Here is a 7,018-nt window from a genome sequence, read left to right as displayed (position 1 = left end):
GAGACTAAGTCCAATTGGTTAACCATTTCTCGTGAAAACACTTTGCCTCTCTGCCCAGAGACTAAGTCCAATTGGTTATCCATTTCTCTGGAAAACACTTTGTCTCTCCGCCAGAGACTAAGTCCAATTGTTTAACCATTTCTCGTGAAAACACTTTGCCTCTCCGCCAGAGACTAAGTCCAATTGGTTAATCATTTCTCAAGGCCACAATTTGCCTGCCGTTCAGAGACCAAGTCCAATTGGTTAACCATTTCTCTTGAAAACACTTTGCCTCTCTGCCAGAGACGAAGTCCAATTGGTTAACCATTTCTCTTGAAAACACTTTGTCTCTCCGCCAGAGACTAAGTCCAATTGGTTATCCATTTCTCTTGAAAACACTTTGCCTCTCTGCCAGAGACTAAGTCCAATTGGTTAACCATTTCTCGTGAAAACACTTTGCCTCTCTGCCAGAGACTAAGTCCAATTGGTTATCCATTTCTCTTGAAAACACTTTGTCTCTCCGCCAGAGACTAAGTCCAATTGGTTAACCATTTCTCTGGAAAACACTTTGCCTCTCTGCCAGAGACTAAGTCCAATTGGTTAACCATTTCTCTTGAAAACACTTTGCCTCTCTGCCAGAGACTAAGTCCAATTGGTTAACCATTTCTCTTGAAAACACTTTGTCTCTCCGCCAGAGACTAAGTCCAATTGGTTAATCATTTCTCTTGAAAACACTTTGCCTCTCCGCCAGAGACTAAGTCCAATTGGTTAACCATTTCTCGTGAAAACACTTTGCCTCTCTGCCAGAGACTAAGTCCAATTGGTTAACCATTTCTCTTGAAAACACTTTGCCTCTCTGCCAGAGACTAAGTCCAATTGGTTAACCATTTCTCGTGAAAACACTTTGTCTCTCTGCCAGAGACTAAGTCCAATTGGTTAACCATTTCTCAGGGGCACACCGAGGGCAACCTGTAACGTCTCGCGGGCCCGGGGGCCCCTTTGCACGGCCTGCCAATGCAATCCGAGGCGCACTGTCCTTCGTTTGGTTAACCATTTCTCAGGGGCACACCGAGGGCACCCTGCATTGTCTCGCGGGCCCGGAGGCCACTTTGCACGGCCTGCCAATGCAATCCGAGGTCCTTCGCCCTTGGCCGCCTTCCCGGCCGGCTTCGGGACGTTTCGGGGGCTCTCACCGGGGCAAATCCGGTCCCCCGGGCGATTATGAGGCCTCCCCGGGCAGGCCCGGGCTTCAGGCCGCCGCTTTTCCATCCCGGCCGAAAGAGGCGAAAAATGCCGAAAATGGCCAAAAATGGCCGCCGGCAGGGCCTGTCGGTCGGTTTGGCGGCAGCCTGGGTCGGTCCCTGCAGACCTGGAGGCTCGAGAAGGTTTTTGGCGATGTCGACCGATTCTCGATTTGCCACCTCCTACTATTCTGCAGGTACCCCGCCAACCTCCCCTGCCAACAATTCCAACCGTAAGGTCGGGCGGTAGTCCTACCGTCCAGGAGGCCCTAAAAGCCCGCAAAACGCCATTTTGCCCTTTCCTCATCGGGACTTCCGAGGGGAACTCATGAACCAGCTCCAGGAGTGGCATGCCAGAAATTGCAACTTGACCCGTCGCCGGGCAGATTCGCTACTCTCTGCGGGAATACCCCCACCGGGTGCCGGGTAAAGGCCTCGGATCTGACCTCATGGACTTCCGTCTGTGCACGGATTTTGCTCTCGCGGGCCCAAGAGCCACATTGCCCGGCCTGCCAATGCAACCCGAGGTCCATTGGCCTCATTGGTTAATTATTTCTCGAGAAAACACTTTGCCTCTCTGCCAGAGACTAAGTCCAATTGGTTAACCATTTCTCAGGGGCACAGTTTGCCTGCCGTTCAGAGACTAAGTCCAATTGGTTAACCATTTCTCAGGAAAACACTTTGCCTCTCTGCCAGAGACTAAGTCCAATTGGTTAACCATTTCTCGTGAAAACACTTTGCCTCTCCGCCAGAGACTAAGTCCAATTGGTTAACCATTTCTCAGGGGCACACCGAGGGCAATCTGTAACGTCTCGCGGGCCCGGGGGCCCCTTTGCAGGGCCAGCCAATGCAATCCGAGGCGCACTGTCCTTTGTTTGGTTAACCATTTCTCAGGGGCACACCGAGGGCACCCTGCATTGTCTCGCGGGCCCGGAGGCCACTTTGCACGGCCTGCCAACGCAATGCGAGGTGCTTCGCCCTTGGCCGCCTTCCCGGCCGGCTTCGGGACGTTTCGGGGGCTCTCACCGGGGCAAATCCGGTCCCCCGGGCGATTAGGAGGCTTCCCCGGGCAGGCCCGGGCTTCAGTCCGCCGCTTTTCCATCCCGGCCGAAAGAGGCGAAAAATGCCGAAAATGGCCAAAAATGGCCGCCGGCAGGGCCTGTCGGTCGGTTTGGCGGCAGCCTGGGTCGGTCCCTGCAGACCTGGAGGCTCGAGAAGGCGTTTGGCGAGGTCGACCGATTCTCGATTTGCCACCTCCTACTATTCTGCAGGTACCCCGCCAACCTCCCCTGCCGACAATTCCAACCGTAAGGTCGGGCGGTAGTCCTACCGACGAAGAGGCCCCAAAGCCCGCAAAACGCCATTTTGCCCTTTCCTCATCGGGACTTCCGAGGGGAACTCATGAACCAGCTCCAGGAGTGGCATGCCAGAAATTGCAACTTGACCCGTCGCCGGGCGCACTCGCTGCTCTTTGCGGGAATACCCCCACCGGGCGCCGGGTAAGAGCCTCGGATCTGACCTCATGGGCTTCCGTCCTCGCACGGATTTTGCTCTCCCGGGCCCAGGGGCCACTTTCCCCGGCCTTGCGAAGGCAATCGGAGGTGCTTCGCCCTCGAAACCGCCTTCCCGGCCGGCTTCGGGACGTTTCCGGGGCAAATCCGGTCCCGCGGGCGAAGGGGAGCCTTCCCCGGGCACGCCCGGGCTTCAGGCCGCCGCTTTCCGTGACCTACCGAAAGACGCGAAAAATGCCGAAAATGGCCAAAAATGGCCGCCCGGCACGGCCTCGCGGTCGGTTTGGGGGCAGCCTGGGTCGGTCCCTGCAGACCTGGAGGCTCGAGAAGGCACTTGGCGATGTCGACCGATTCTCGATTTGCCACCTCCTACTATTCTGCAGGTACCCCGCCAACCTCCCCAGCCAACAAATCGCAAATGCCGATCGGCGGGTGACCGTCCGGTAGTCATGCCGACGAAGAGGCACCTAGGCCCCGCAAACGCTTCCAAATCCGACCCCATCCCGGACCGGTTCTTTTTTAAAAAAGGCTCCCAGGACTCCGGATTTTTTCCTGCCGCACTCGGGACCACCCGACGGACACGAAACCGGGAACCTTTCCCCGGTCCGACCCTCCTCGGCCCGGCCAGCCGACGTCGAAGCGGCCGACTGGTTAATGATTTCACCCTGCTCCGACGTGACGCGTTTTCCAACCGCGCATGCGCGGCTCTGCCTCCCGAACCGCCCCCTCACGTGAGGGCTCTGGGTCCGCCCCCCGGCAGCCATTTCCTCCTGCCGGTCCGTTATTTTACGCCGTTTTTCGCCCTCCAGCCCTGCCGGAATGCTGCCTGCTCGCTGGTTAACCATTTCGCTCCCTGCACTTCGGCTTCTGCCCTGCTGGGGAAGCCCGCTGCTGCCTCTAACCGTACTCACGGGCGGGCGGCTCTGCTGCGCGGCCTCCGGCCACGCCCCCTCACCTGGTTTGCTGGGAACCCGCCCCCGGCAGCCTGTTAGTCGTGCCGGTTCGGTCTTATCGGCCCTTTTTGCACCTTCCCTGCCTGCTGGCATGCTTCGGCTCACCGGTCAACCGGTTCCCCGTTCTCCACTTAGACTTTTGAGCTGCGGGGCTGGTCTGCCGCGAACTGCACCCGTATTACGGGGCGGGCGGCTCTACTGCCCGTACGGCTGCCCTGCCTGTTAACTGGTTAACCGTTTGCCCGTCCACTACTTCGTCCCTGGACCTGCCGGTGTGTTCTGCAGCTAACTGCACCCGTATTACGGGGCGGGACGCTCCGCTTACCGGCCGGCTGCCATGCCTGCTTAACTGGTCAACCATTTACTCACATATACTTAGCCCCATGGAGCTGCTGGGCTGGTCGGCGACCTAACTGCACCCTTGTTGCCGGGAGGTCGGCACTAATTGCCGGCCGGCCGGCTGCCCTGCCTGCTAACTGGTAAACCCTTTACCCACATGTACTTAGCCCCTGGATACTGATGGGCTGTTCTGCACCTAACTGCACCCTGATTAGCGGGCGGGCGGCTGTAATTGCCGGCCGGCTGCTCTGCCTGCTAACTGGTTAACCATTGACCCACATGTACTTAGCCCCTGGAAACTGAGGGGCTGTTCTGCACCTAACTGCACCCTTATTAGCGGGCGGACAGGCGGCCGGCTCTAATTACCGGCCGGCCGGCTGCCCTGCCTGCTAACTGGTTCACCATTTACCCACATGTACTTAGCCCCTGGAAGCTGATGGGCTGTTCTGCACCTAACTGCACCCTTATTAGCGGGCGGGCGGCTGTAATTACCGGCCGGCTGCCCTGCCTGCTAACTGGTTCACCATTTACCCACATGTACTTAGCCCCTGGAAAATGATGGGCTGTTCTGCACCTAACAGCACCCTTAGTAGCGGGCGGACAGGCGGCCGGCTCTATTTCCCGGCCGGCTGCCCTGCCTGCTAACTGGTTAACCATTTACCCACATGTACTTAGCCCCTGGAGCTGATGGGCTGTTCTGCACCTAACTGCACACTGATTAGTGGGCGGGCGGCTCTAATTGCCGGCCGGCTGCTCTGCCTGCTAACTGGTTAACCATTGACCCACATGTACTTAGGCCCAGGAAACTGAGGGGCTGTTCTGCACCTAACTGCACCCTTATTAGCGGGCGGACAGGCGGCCGGCTCTAATTACCGGCCGGCCGGCTGCCCTGCCTTGCTAGCTGGTTAACCATTTACCCACATGTACTTAGACCCTGGAGCTGATGGGCTGTTCTGCACCTAACTGCACCCTGATTAGCGGGCGGGCGGCTCTAATTGCCGGCCGGCTGCTCTGCCTGCGAACTGGTTAACCATTTACCCACATGTACTTAGCCCCTGGAAACTGATGGGCTGTTCTGCACCTAACTGCACCCTTATTAGTGGGCGGACAGGCGGCCGGCTCTAATTACCGGCCGGCCGGCTGCCCTGCCTGCTAACTGGTTAACCATTTACCCACATGTACTTAGCCCCTGGAAACTGATGGGCTGTCCTGCACCTAACTGCACCCTGATTAGCGGGCGGGCGGCTGTAATTGCCGGCCGGCTGCTCTGCCTGCTAACTGGTTAACCATTGACCCACATGTACTTAGCCCCTGGAAACTGAGGGGCTGTTCTGCACCTAACTGCACCCTTATTAGCGGGCGGACAGGCGGCCGGCTCTAATTACCGGCCGGCCGGCTGCCCTGCCTGCTAACTGGTTCACCATTTACCCACATGTACTTAGCCCCTGGAAGCTGATGGGCTGTTCTGCACCTAACTGCACCCTTATTAGCGGGCGGGCGGCTGTAATTACCGGCCGGCTGCCCTGCCTGCTAACTGGTTCACCATTTACCCACATGTACTTAGCCCCTGGAAAATGATGGGCTGTTCTGCACCTAACAGCACCCTTAGTAGCGGGCGGACAGGCGGCCGGCTCTATTTCCCGGCCGGCTGCCCTGCCTGCTAACTGGTTAACCATTTACCCACATGTACTTAGCCCCTGGAGCTGATGGGCTGTTCTGCACCTAACTGCACACTGATTAGTGGGCGGGCGGCTCTAATTGCCGGCCGGCTGCTCTGCCTGCTAACTGGTTAACCATTGACCCACATGTACTTAGGCCCAGGAAACTGAGGGGCTGTTCTGCACCTAACTGCACCCTTATTAGCGGGCGGACAGGCGGCCGGCTCTAATTACCGGCCGGCCGGCTGCCCTGCCTTGCTAGCTGGTTAACCATTTACCCACATGTACTTAGACCCTGGAGCTGATGGGCTGTTCTGCACCTAACTGCACCCTGATTAGCGGGCGGGCGGCTCTAATTGCCGGCCGGCTGCTCTGCCTGCGAACTGGTTAACCATTTACCCACATGTACTTAGCCCCTGGAAACTGATGGGCTGTTCTGCACCTAACTGCACCCTTATTAGTGGGCGGACAGGCGGCCGGCTCTAATTACCGGCCGGCCGGCTGCCCTGCCTGCTAACTGGTTAACCATTTACCCACATGTACTTAGCCCCTGGAAACTGATGGGCTGTCCTGCACCTAACTGCACCCTGATTAGCGGGCGGGCGGCTCTAATTGCCGGCCGGCTGCTCTGCCTGCTAACTGGTTCACCATTGACCCACATGTACTTAGCCCCTGGAAACTGATGGGCTGTCCTGCACCTAACTGCACCCTTATTAGCGGGCGGACAGGCGGCCGGCTGTAATTCCCGGCCGGCTGCGCTGCCTGCTAACTGGTTAACCATTTACCCACATGTACTTAGCCCCTGGAAACTGATGGGCTGTTCTGCAACTCACTGCACCCTTACTGGCGGGCGGACAGGCGGCCGGCTCTAATTACCGGCCGGCCGGCTGCCCTGCCTTGCTAACTGGTTAACCATTTACCCACATGTACTTAGCCCCTGGAAACTGATGGGCTGTTCTGCACCTAACTGCACCCTTATTAGCGGGCGGGCGGCTGTAATTACCGGCCGGCTGCCCTGCCTGCTAACTGGTTAACCATTTACCCACATGTACTTAGCCCCTGGAAACTGATGGGCTGTTCTGCACCTAACTGCACCCTTACTAGCGGGCGGACAGGCGGCCGGCTCTAATTACCGGCCGGCCGGCTGCCCTGCCTTGCTAACTGGTTAACCATTTACCCACATGTACTTAGCCCCTGGAAACTGATGGGCTGTCCTGCACCTAACTGCACCCTTACTAGCGGGCGGGCGGCTGTAATTAGCGGCCGGCTGCCCTGCCTGCTAACTGGTTCATCATTTACCCACATGTACTTAGCCCCTGGAGCTGCTGGGCTGGTCG

Source organism: Cetorhinus maximus, unplaced genomic scaffold (genome assembly GCF_964194155.1).
Source record: "Cetorhinus maximus unplaced genomic scaffold, sCetMax3.hap1.1 HAP1_SCAFFOLD_3311, whole genome shotgun sequence".
In the NCBI taxonomy this organism is placed as follows: Eukaryota; Metazoa; Chordata; class Chondrichthyes; order Lamniformes; family Cetorhinidae; genus Cetorhinus; species Cetorhinus maximus.
The sequence above is the reverse complement of the archived record's forward strand: the minus strand, read 5'-3'. Positions refer to the sequence as shown.